At 34.4% G+C, this 12,578-nt stretch overlaps 1 long non-coding RNA gene across 2 annotated transcripts; it reads left to right on the top strand.

Annotated features, from left to right (window-relative positions):
* Window positions 1–705: 705 nt before the first annotated feature.
* Window positions 706–9,255, top strand: LOC310896907. Of its 2 annotated transcripts, XR_014581911.1 has the most exons (4): window positions 706–890; window positions 1,014–1,058; window positions 5,250–5,381; window positions 7,922–9,255. It is a non-coding gene; the product is annotated as an uncharacterized lncRNA (long non-coding RNA). The 2 variants fall into 2 exon arrangements; XR_014581910.1 differs by lacking the exon at window positions 1,014–1,058.
* The last annotated feature ends 3,323 nt before the right edge of the window (window positions 9,256–12,578 follow it).

Here is a 12,578-nt window from a genome sequence, read left to right as displayed (position 1 = left end):
ATATTACAATTTTTTTCTCTATACATCTACTTATCCTTGCTTATATCAAAACATTATTTAATATAAAATACATAAAAGTTTTAACAGCAATGAGAACACCCATGAGCCCACCTTCCAAAATGGCTCTGCTAACCATTAATTAGGGAGTCACAGTCATCCCATCTCCACTTCTGATTTCATGAATTGAGATTTGTTGCACACTTGTACTGGTTCAAGAGCAACGATGAAAAGAGCACCTCTACCACTGCCGTTGTGGCTTGCTGGATGTGTAGGTTTTAGTGACCATACCCTCTTTATGGATTTACCTGTAGTCTCACCAGAGAATTTTATTAAAAATATACTTACAGATTTATCAGCTTTTCAGTCAGCAACTTAGAACTGGAACAAAAAATCTTTCTCCTCGTTTATATGGAGTCCATGATTTTATTTTTTTTCCCCTAAGCTTCTGTTGGAAAATAAATTACTTAACTAATACTTTTTACTTGGAAATGAGTTTTGAATACTCATTCCATTTAAGCCATGTCTTTGCTTAAGTACGGAAAGCACTGATCCCAGAATATTGCAAAAAACATAAAACATTTGAACTTGCCTGTTTTCTTTTGTTCTCTGTGAGAACAATAAGAATGGACTACAGAAAAGATAATTCAAAGAACCTAGCAATAGGTTTTTGTTGTCCTCTCTATGCTGAAGTTCAGGTCTTAGAGTCTCTGTTAACCATGATATAGCTTTTTTTTTTTTTTTTTTTAACTTAACCACCTCTTCAGTCACTGGGGCATAAAATAGACTGTCATTACTGGCTACCACTTTTGCTCCAAGGCAAATTGCTGTCATGTTTTACAGCAGCCTGCTTCTGTGCTCTCAACCTCTCAAGACCTACATTACAATTTGGGGTAAGGTGACTGTCCTACAGATCCTGCCTTTGATAGAGGCAAAATGATTTTAATCTTTAAAAGTAGCTGCTGTACACAACTGTTCACTTTTTATTAATTCTATTTTAACTACCTCTTTTGAAGGTAGTTCTAGCACCTATGGACAGGAAAATTACAGCTAAAATGAAGGTTATTTTTCAAACAATGTCATTGTGTTATGAGTTAGATTGTCATGTGTTCTACAGTACAAGTCTGAAAGGACTTGTATTTTGCTATTTCAGTGGTTTTATTCTGAACTTAAATGGGCTAATAGTTTAGAACTGGCTTACTGTGTTTTATAGTTTCTAGTCTGGCCAACTGAATTATTATTTTTTTATTCTTTTTTTTTTTTTTATTCATGTGCTTATGATTAAGGTCTGCAAGTTTAGGCACTGAAAATTGCAAGTTGTGGATGTTTTTCTCCTCTATTGCCCTGAATAGAGCCTGATGGGTAGGATACTATTTTAGAGGATGGAAGATGTGTCTGAACATCTTAATGCTCAAAAGGGATTTCCATATTGCTCTCCCACATACTACAGGCCTGCTTTCATGACTAAATATCTCTCACTGTGATTTAAAAAAAAATAATAATAACCCTGCTGTGTTCTTGGTAATAGCATTTGTAACTGCCAGCTCTTAGGAGAATACTTTAGTCTCTGCTTGCCATGTAGGTAAAAGCTAGCTCAGGAACATTAACTCTGCAGAGGTAATAGGATTGTGGATTTTCAGTTGTTCTCCAGTTGTCTCTCATGTGCTGGTGCTTACCTGATCCTGCAGTGAGCTGGTTCAGATTTTCCAGCCAACTGGCTCCACAAACTGCCTTTCCATGGTGTCAGATAAATGTCAGCTTGGTGCTTGACTGTCCAGACTGGGAAAGGTGGTGGGACTGCCCCTTTTGGCTGCAGTCAGTCATTAGATACCTTAGATGTATTCTCAAACTGTCCTTCTCTGCATATGGGGTTTTGAATTGTACTTCTGTAGTACCAAACTCTTATTTTTATTTTATTTTTTTTGTGTTGCTGACACATCTGTAAGCAGACCCTGCAGTGTCTCAGACACACCCAGGATGTAGTTTGTTTACAGAGATAAATGTGTACAAGGACAAGAGATTCAATACACTCATGACTTTGCCAGAACCAATGAGTGTGTGAACAGCATGTTGAGTTTTTTTCTTCTCTTCAAAGTAAAATGTAGAGAATATTTTTGAAGTACACATGATTAAGCAAATGTAATTCACTGAAATGGTCTAAAATAAGCTTTTAAACTATAACATCTGTCCCTTAAATTATCCAGACCAATTATCTGTTATTTATCTTCATGTTAAGTTGTACTTAATTTTTATTTATTTTTTTATTATTTTTAATGAAAGTCAGATGCCAGGAATTACAAAACTACATTGTTAACTGAACAATTGTATTTTCCAAGGAATTGGACCATGGATTTAATTTTTAATGGAATAAATGGATTCAAACTTTAAAACTGGTTGGGGAAGATATTCAAATCCTACTATGAAAAAACTAGAATAAATGTCAGATCTGTTTCATTCATGTGATTTACCTTCTTTCTTCATGGTGGAAAGTTTATACAGCCAACATACTGACTTAGAAAAAGTAAGTGATCGACATGTGCTAGTTGTTTCCTAGTCTTGTACTATTTTTTAAAATTTTTTTATTATTTTTTTAAAGATGGAGCATTTTCTAGTCTGAAACAGGCACAGATCAATGTAATGCTTATGGTTGTTCAGAATTACAATCTTATTCAAGCCAAATTTTTAATACCATCATGCAGAGGAGGAGCAGAAGGAAAGTACACTGATTTCCTATAATACCAGCTGATACCATCTGATATGCAGTGGAAAGGCCACAGGGAAATTAAGCCAAGTATTATTTGGAAGAAAGTATCAAAAGAAAGAAGAGACAAATGTATGAAGTTAAATCACTCACTTCATTTACAAATACACAACAGAAAACTGAGCTGACTGAAAGAATGTGAGAAAATTCTGGCACCAGATATCCCCTGCCTGTGTTGTAGCTTTCAGAAATACCTTAACTTGGCATCTCAGCTTTCTCCCAAGGGCTCCCTGCAGTCCATCATTGTGCTCCATGTCCAACAGACAACAGCTTTGTTGATTTAGAAAACAAATAACTTACTGAATTTGTGCACCAAGTATCAAGGTCTCCTGATGTATTTATTATTTTCTCAGTTAAATGAATAAACATTTTTTGATCTAATATCCAGAACAGGATAACTTCATTTTAATAACTTATTTCAGTATTACAGTATCAATATTATATTAATATATTAGAACACAGGTATTAAAGCACAGAAAATGAGTAATAGTAACAGGTAGAGAAGATTGTTTAAAGTTTACTATTTCTGCTTTGTGTAGCAAGAGACCAGAGAATAGGAAGTCCCTATTGTCATATTTGGCCACATGCTTGCAAAAAATCTGCAGCTTTCATTACATAAAATTTGGAAGCTTCCCTCTGGGAAGTTTCCCAAATGCTTCCCTCCTCAAAAACAAATCAAAACAACAACAAAAAACATAACAACCAACCAAAACCAAACAAACACACAAAAATCAACAATGACCTCAATAACCTTAAAGTGAACTCAGTGAACAAAACACACGTGATGGCAAAGAAAATGGATTCCTTTGTGAAGTCTAGTACTCCTAACTTACATGTGGTCACAGGAGGGAAGCTGGCTCATAGTTCTGGAATTTGAACGGAAAAATACTGAGCAAGGGGTACTTCACAAAATATTAGTGGATTTGTTTCTTGTTCTGAATGGAGGGACTGCTTCTCCTCTCAATGGAGCTTTGGATCCAGCCTTAATTTGATCACTATCAGAATTTTAGAAATGTTTGTGCCCTTTCAGCCCTGTTCTTTCATCATCAAATTCAACTTGCCTGAATAGGTGCCAAGTCCACATTACACGAAAACCCAGCACAGTTTACTAGAATCTGTCCTTTTCAGATTGTAAGCTACAAAACATTCAAGAGCTTTAGTGTAAAAGACCAGAAATGTACATGGTACAAGATGCCATAGAATGAGAGAAAGAGAAAAAATATGTGCCATGTGCTGTTCCCCATATTGGAGATTAAAGTGAAAATGACAAAGAAACCTTTTACTTGTAAATTTTTGTTCAGGGAATATTTCTCTGCCAATCTGTTTGTTCCTAAGCATGGGAACATGACATGCTAGCCAAGTATCATGGAATTGAATTATGTGTTTGACTGATGACATCCTGGAGAGCTGCTAGGAAATTTGGGAGAATGCGTGGTTTGGGTCACCAGAAGAAAAGAAGCAGAATTTTAGTCTGACCGATTAATGCTATTGTGCCCAAAGTTGGTATAAATGTGTAGTATACACCTCCTGTGCGCAAGAGAAAATCCTAAAAGTCTTAGCTACAAATTCAAAAAGTGTGAAGACTAAATTTCATGTTACTTCTCAGATTTCCTATGAAGTCTTCACCTTCACCATACCCCCCATCTTTTAAAGGTGTTGAAGTCTGATTGCATTTCAGTCAACAGCCAGGCTCCAGTTACTGGTCTTCCTGTTCATGAGGGAGTTAGTAAGGTTTGTGATTTATAATTTTGTTGCAAGTTTAAGGTGGGACACCCAGAGCTCCTGCCTCTATTGCAGTTCCCCCCAATAAATTTTACAATTGCTATGGTGTCTGTGCTTGTAGGCTTTTAATACACAGATAAGTTGTCTTGCAGTATGTTGTCTGGATTTTCCAGATTTTGCAGTTTCATAATAGCTGCTTAAATGAAATACTTCATGTTGAACAACTTGATTTTTTTTTTCAATAGTTTCTGATCAGTTGCATACCTACTTATTTCTTAGATGCCAAAATTTCTCCATGATAATACCCCTGGTTACCTAACCAGTCCAATTTGCAACTTATGTGTCATTTGATATTGGAATTCAAAATGCTGGTGGTTTTGTTTTTTTTTTTTTACAAGTCTGAAATAAATATATTTTTGTGGCTTAGTATTGTGATAACTTTGCAGAACTTAAAATTAATTTGTCAGTTATGAAACATCTTCTTGCTTAGTAGAAGACATTGTAATGTGAAATAATAACATAGTTCTCATATCAGCCTCAAGTTCTATTGTTCACTAACTAGTGACCAAAGTGTTAGATTTTCAGCTCCTGTAAAGTGCCACTTTACCACTTAATCCTATAGAGCACACTGCTTTATGGAAATAAGAATCTGTCCATATATAATGGCTGCACAGGAAAAACAGTCAAAGTAGTTTTCATTAGGATAAAATGAATTTAACCAAGGCTAAAACTCCAAAAACTAATTTGTGATTCTGGTCATATGTTTCAGTTATTTGAAACTTGCTGTCATCTATCTGTAGCCTTGCAAAAACAGAGTTGCCATAAAGAGGCTTTGGATGAACTCACTAAAGCAACAGAAGTTTCATTTATCCCTAAGGTAAATCTGCAGTGGAATTTTACGGTATGTATGTTGCATAATAACGCACTCTTTTGTGGGGAGAAGAATATCATAGGTTTAGTGAACTGCTGCATTTTTGATCAGGGAGTATATCAAAACAGCGTTTTTTAATATACATTGTCCTGTTTTAGTTTTGTCATTTTTATCACATTAAATTTATTCTAAACTGAGTGACAGCTGCATCTTAGAATAAAGTTACAGTACAGTAAAATTAGATCAGTGAATGCAATAAACAATACTACATTTAGAGGCTCAGATCGGACTGAGCTACAAATAATCCATCTTCTGAATATATTAGGTTATCTTATGCTTGCACATTACATTAAGCATATTAAAAATTGACTTGTGAGGTGTTGATTTTTTTTTTTTTTTTGTAAAATCAGGTATTTTGTTAGGTAATGGAAAGGAAAGGCTGAATTTCTCTGTTTCTCTACCCAAATAACCCCTATAAGTACGTTTTCTCCTTAATGGTCAGTGTTTCTGAAATCATGGGTAACATCTTGATCCTTCCAATATACTTGATTTTTTTTGAAATTATGTAGTTATGAAATTATATCCACTGCTAATATTAGGTTGATCTTACACAACTCCGAGAACTCTTGTAAAATGTGGTACATTTAGAACTTTTGGGGTGCTCACCAGCTTGTAGGATTGAATCTTTTCGATAAAGTGTTATTTTTCCTAATTTTATGATTAATGTTTATTAAAGTCAATAGCATATAGTAACATATATGTGGAAACGGATCCCTCTTTATGTTTTCATTTCTGGAATTTATCTGTGGTGCATTTATACTTATTGATTAAACATGCTGATAATGGTAAGTTTGCATTGGCTTTGCAGGTTTTTTTTCTGTAATCTTATTAACTTCTTTTTTTTTTTTCTTTTTTTTCCCTCCAAGGGAGTAAATTGATTTATACGAGCATGCTGTTAATGTTATAACTCCTTGTCTAGCCCCTTGGGTTCTAATGTTTTTTAAACACAGTACAATTATGGGAAACATTATGTAGGAATGACAGCATAAATCATCCCCATAGGAGTCTGAACAGTCTGGGGAGTAATCGTATAGAGCCCTGCTGAGGTAAATAAAAACAGTAATTTGAAATAAATAGAAGACCAATGGTGCTAATGTGGATGTCTCAAGAATATCATTAAGTTTGTAATGACAATGTTTATTTGGTGTAACGATATTGGATGTAGTGTAATGCTGGTGCTTATATCATAACTTTATAGTTCATGATCCTGTCTTTTTCTTCAGAGAGCATAGCAAGTTGGCTGTGACTCCAGATCTGTCCTCCAAACACCAGCACTTTCTCAAAGAGCACATGCATATGTGAAAAGTAGCAAGATTCTCTAGGACTTTGGTTAAATTTAGTATCAAATATTGACATTCCAGGTATAAAAATAAGCTTGTGGGGATGTATTTGTTCTTTATTTCCTGATTCTATGTTTACCACAGTCAAGATGTTGGAAAAGTAGGGAAATTAAGTACTAAAAATATTTTATCTGACTTTCATTCACATGCAGCAGTGTTGTTGTTTAGGTTCAACAGGGGTCTTAGCCCACTTTGTACTCTGAGTGCAGAGTGAATTGGACAGCTGGGTAGCCTAGTGGGCTTCTTGATTCACAGTAAATTCTTCATCAGTAATTAATACTTATTGATATTCCAAGATATTGTTCCTCTGCTGACCTGCAGGGGAATTAAAGTATGACTTTAGGATACACCGTGAAAACAGTTAATCTGAAAAGGAATTTTTATCAATCTGTAGGTTTTTAATGTGTATAAATCTATATAATAGAAAATACTTAAAAAATATGATCTTTTCATTAAAAAATTATTTCTGCAAAATAAATTAAACATCACACATAAAAGTATAATGCCCATTATACTGTTACTATTACATTATTACTATTATATTATTAATGCTACGGTATTAAAATAAATGCTGTTGGATGTTGCCTTTTTTGTATGTACTGATTTATTCCAACATAACATATAAAAGCTTATTGTCTTAGAACATTACTTACTAATACTCGGCTGGTTTTATTGTTATATTTTTTATATTTTAATATTGCCTAGGAACAGGTAATACAGCTTTCAAATGAGTGATGCAATGTTTTCCCTTAAAGTTCTTACAATTTGAAGGAGACTAATTTTCTATATATTGACTGTTCAGCTTTCAAATACTGTTCTGCAGTACTGTATTATGCCAGAACAGAGTTTCTGTGAAACATTTCATATCATGAAACGGTGTTCTTTGAAAATATAAAAAGAATGAGAGAATGTAGATGGTTTGGTGTTGGTTTATGTCAAATATTTTGCTGCAACCTGTTATGTAAGTTCAGCTTACTCAGTTAAATAAAAGTATTTAGTTTGGGTAGTTGTGCTATACTAAATTAAGAATAAGCAGTACGTAGTCATTTTCAGTATTTCTTCCAAAGAATTCTGTGCTTTTCTCCACAGTAATATTGTGGACTTTAATAATTGCTGTCTCTCATCCAAAGCTCTCTTCTTTCTCTTTCTTTTATTACTTTTCCTTTTTAGACTACTGCCTCTTTTGAAGAGAAGTAACCTACTGAGCATTGAATCTGAGCCTTCAGGGATGTTTGTCAAGAGATTCACCTATTCAGCCACAAACTATATGTTTAATCCATTTGTGGTGGTTTCTCAACTAGGTCATAGCTTACTGCTGTGGAATAATTTTGAAGTTACAGCTTCATATTACAACTGATCGTGAAGTAGTGTCAGAAATATCAATATTTCTGGAAGTGGACCTTTACAACAATGCTCACTACATTTCTCTTTGCATATGGTACTCTGCAATAAACAAATTTTCTCCTACCAGCCTCTTAAAAAGAGAAGTATCTCTTGTCTATTATTAGATTTATATATTTATTTGCTTATTTATTTTTGTATAACAAGATTTTTCTGTTTCTAGACCACAGTTCCTACATATTTTGATGCATGCTTGTAATCCACAGATCTGTCTTATTAGACATCTTGAATAATATTTGAGTCACAGATAGAGCTTCCAAAGCAACTTAGAATTTCCGGTTCCCCCCTCTGTGAATATATTTCAAGTATGTTTTTGATCCTGTTGATGACTATTTTGAACATTGATATTCCATTTAGACTTCTAAACCAAAAAGAAATATATATATATTTTTTTAATACTACGAAAAGCTTACATAAAAGTGCCATTAAAAGCCTAAGATTTTAGAAAAAAAGCAAACACAAACAAAAGTAACTTCACTTTGGATTTAATTACTAAAAGAATACCATATTTTCATGAAGTTTAATTTAGAATATCCCTCCTTAATCTCATGGTTCTGGACTACAGGACCAGCATGACAATTCTGTAGTATATGCACTACAAGCATCACAGAGTAGGTTATAATTTTATCCTGAATTTGCTTCTGAATGCATAGCAAAAAAAAAAAAAAAGGCAAGTAAGAAAGATCTTTTGAAAGAATAATTGTCTGACATAACTCCTCAGCAAATACCCCCCTCCATTTGGGAAGATAACCTGAGGTGACATCAAGTCAACTCAGCTAAAACTTTTAGAAGATACTTCCAGACAGAACAAAGGAAATGTTATTGTAAATATTAAATGTTCTGATTTAATTGTGAAATGTGTCTAATCATAAGAAAAATGTCCATACTTTTATTTGTTGCTTTATCTCATTTATTCTGTAAGATTGGAAAGAAGCAATAGATGATGCTAATAAAGCTGTCTGGTTGGACCCTGCAAACCCTGTGAGTAATTGTAGTATGAATTTCATGTTCTAACATTTAATTTCTATTAGTGTTCGATTTTATTCATTTAACTATTGCTGATTTCCTAGAAATCATTTATCTAGTCTTTTGTATTAGTTATATGGAAGCAACACTTTGACTCGCTTCTAAGTAGTGGTGCAATAATCAAAATAACCTACATATATTTGTGGAAAATATATTATTATGTAAAATATTTTGGAGTGGGAGAAAATGATGTTTTGACTGAGAAACATTTGCAGATTTACATTTCTATACCTAAAAATTATCTATCTAAACGAAAAACTTTTCCTCTTACATGTGTTGACATGGGTATGTAATGGAGATCTGTTAAAGCCATTTTCAAGCTACCGAGTTTCGGTACTGGAAAAAAAAACAACATGAAAATCCAGGTGACAAGTATCTTTTTGCATCACTAGCCTATACTGAGCATGGAGTTGCAGAGCTTAATTTCTGCAAGTACTTGAAGTAGCTGGAGAGCTGTGTGTACAAAATCATAGAAGAATTCATGGTGCAGACATACTTTGAGTGACACCATCATGTAAGAAAGGAGTTTACTGATGTAGGCTTGCCAATAGTGGCACAGTCACACAGGGAACACAATTTCTGCTGGAACAGTTGTGGCTAGAAACACCAGGATTACATAAAATACAAAGCATCCAGAATTGGTCTGGGATATTACTTTTTAAGTAAAAATGTCGTAACAGATACTCCTCTTTATATTGGAAAAGTGTCACTGTGTTTCTTGGTACACGCCAGGCAGATGTATATTGGTTTTGACCAGACCTGTCTCTGCTAACAAGAACCTGCTAGATGGTGCTCTGTAAGTATTCCGTGTGCTCCAGGGGCATCTTTACATCTTCAATCTCCACACCAGAAAGGTTCTGCAAAATAATCATTACCTTCAGGATGGAACAAACCGAGTCTGCTGCTATGCTTTGTTTTACAGAGTACTCTACGTCAGAACTCTTCTGTGGAGTACTGTGGAGTAGCAGAAGAGAACCACTGTTGATTTAGACCACAGCCCCAGGCTGAATCCTTCTCATGTCCGTGCTTTAATCATAAGGGGAATGGGGGGAGGGAGGGGGGCATCATAACTAATCTTAGGGCAAAAGGGGGCCTGCAGCCTTTAGAAAAAAAATAATACCATGACAAGGTATAGATATTTCAGTTTGTTTGACTTCTCATGCTGTGTTTAATGAGAGAAAACATGAAACCAAATTAGGCTTTAGTTTAAGCACATGCATATCTTTGCTCAGCCGCTGTTTATGCTGAAACTGGAACTGAAATGAAAATGTTTATGCTGAAATGGACCTCAGATGGTTTTGATTCTTGAGTTTTTATTTGATCTAATCTTCTCATACTGTAGAGTGTTAAAGTAAAAGCTTTGTTTCTGGATCACATTTTAGTCATAATTCCATACCCACTTAATTACAATTTCTCATCCTTCCTGCAGTAACTACTAGTGCTTGGTTAAAAATAATCAAGCCTTACTGAAGCAGAATGTTCCTCAGCACATACAGTTCTCCCCAGGGAGAAGGTAAGGGAACAACAACATGTGACAGATGTTAGTCACATTGCTATGTGTACTACTGGAAGGCATTCAGACACTATTGTGACAAATGTGTAAAAACCTGCATAGAATAAAGCAAGAATAGGCAATATATTGCAACAGGTGAAGTACCGTACTGAATTATCTGATTTTTGACCATCATTATCTAAATTCTGAACTACATTTTACTCACTGTTATCTGCCTGGTTAAGTGCTTTCTCACTATCAGAGCCGTTCTCTGAAAACAGCTGTTCTTCAGAGGAAGGATTCCAGTGTAGATTTTACAGTGAATGTAATCCTTTAAAGGGACCAAAGGAACTATTATTATAGTTTGAAATCAAAAGGAAGCTTACAGTGATTTCCCAGGATGTACTGATGTGATTGAGGCATTGAAATTTGAACTGATTATCCTCTGAGAAGTTGGGATAATATCAATGATGAAAGAATGCCAGCCCCCCCAAAACAGTCATTTTGATATACCACTGTAGCAGACAATATTTTCAAAAGCTAAAATTATTTTAGAGTTGACTGAAAGAATACTTGCAAAATTAGGATGGGTGGAAGCTGAACCAGAAGAACTGGGAGCGTCTTTTCTTTCTGTCAGCATGTCTAAATATGGTATTTGAGTTTTGAGGAGAAAAAGGAGTTAGAGTTAAATGGAACAATATCATTAAAGTTAAAATTAAAAATACTAAGAAATATAGATTCGTGGCTACTGAGCAGTGTGTGTGTGCACATAAAAATACAGCATCAGGGAACAGTTCTACATACTCTTGCAGTTCACAGGGTAAAACACCTGATCGATAAAGTGTCAAACCTGGGTTTGTTTTATCACCTCCTGACACATTTCAGTATCAGAAAGAAAGTATACTTTGAAATAACTGAGGATCAATCAATATTAGATTTTCTTCTCCCTTCCTTTATATTTTAAGAAGGAGCCATAGGACTTTTCAACTTTGTATTAGATGCAAATTACTTGGCGTGAGACAATATTATATCATAAATATTTTTGCAGGTGAGAAATTTGATCAGCATCTATATGAAACACACAAAATGAGAATTTGAAAAATCCCTCAGGCAAACCTCAGGCTGGTTTACTGAAGGTTAAACTTCTTTTACTACATGAATAATTAATTTTTGGAATGCTTCTTGCAAGCAAACCTTAGAATACAGAACATGGTATTCGAACAGCAAGATAAACCTTTTCTGTCAGAAATTACTTTTTATGCAGTATCTACATTATTATGTAATATTTTGGGCAGATAAAACATCAGTTTCTATGGTACCAACATGACGAATGGTGATGAAGTATATGAAATGTAATTAATCATTCTTTAAAGCTAAAGGAATAAAGTCACCTCACTGGATGGGAATTGAAAATATGATATCAAAGGATCTTGCTAAGCAAACTGGGTGATTAGGTTTCAAGACAAAACTGTGAAGGAGTGATACTGAAGAACATGCTTAATTTTAAGCACAAAAGTAACATAAAATATTTCAGTGTGACTTCAAATTAATGAGATGCTTCCTGAAACCAATATTTTAACTCGTGTAAATGGACTTCTAACACATACACCTGGAGTATTTGAATTCATTTACTAGATAGCTTGAAATTTCTGTGTGTTGCTCCTTACTGTATAGGACTGTGTCCTATACAGTACATATGCGCATTGTGATTAGAAATGCACACACACAAAAAAAGAAGAATGGGAAAAACAAAGGTGTTCTGTTAATCTGCTGCTTTTTCAGTGTGGTTTCTCTATATTTCAGTAAATTCAGTTAGATCATCACTTTGTGATTAAACAAATGTAGTGAGTGATGAAATAAGGCTGTGAGCCTCTCCAGTTCTGGTCTTTCAATTTTTGAGATACTGAG

The sequence above is a fragment of the Anser anser genome (assembly GCF_964211835.1).
Source record: "Anser anser genome assembly, chromosome: 1".
Taxonomy (NCBI): Eukaryota; Metazoa; Chordata; class Aves; order Anseriformes; family Anatidae; genus Anser; species Anser anser.
The sequence above is the reverse complement of the archived record's forward strand: the minus strand, read 5'-3'. Positions and strand labels throughout refer to the sequence as shown.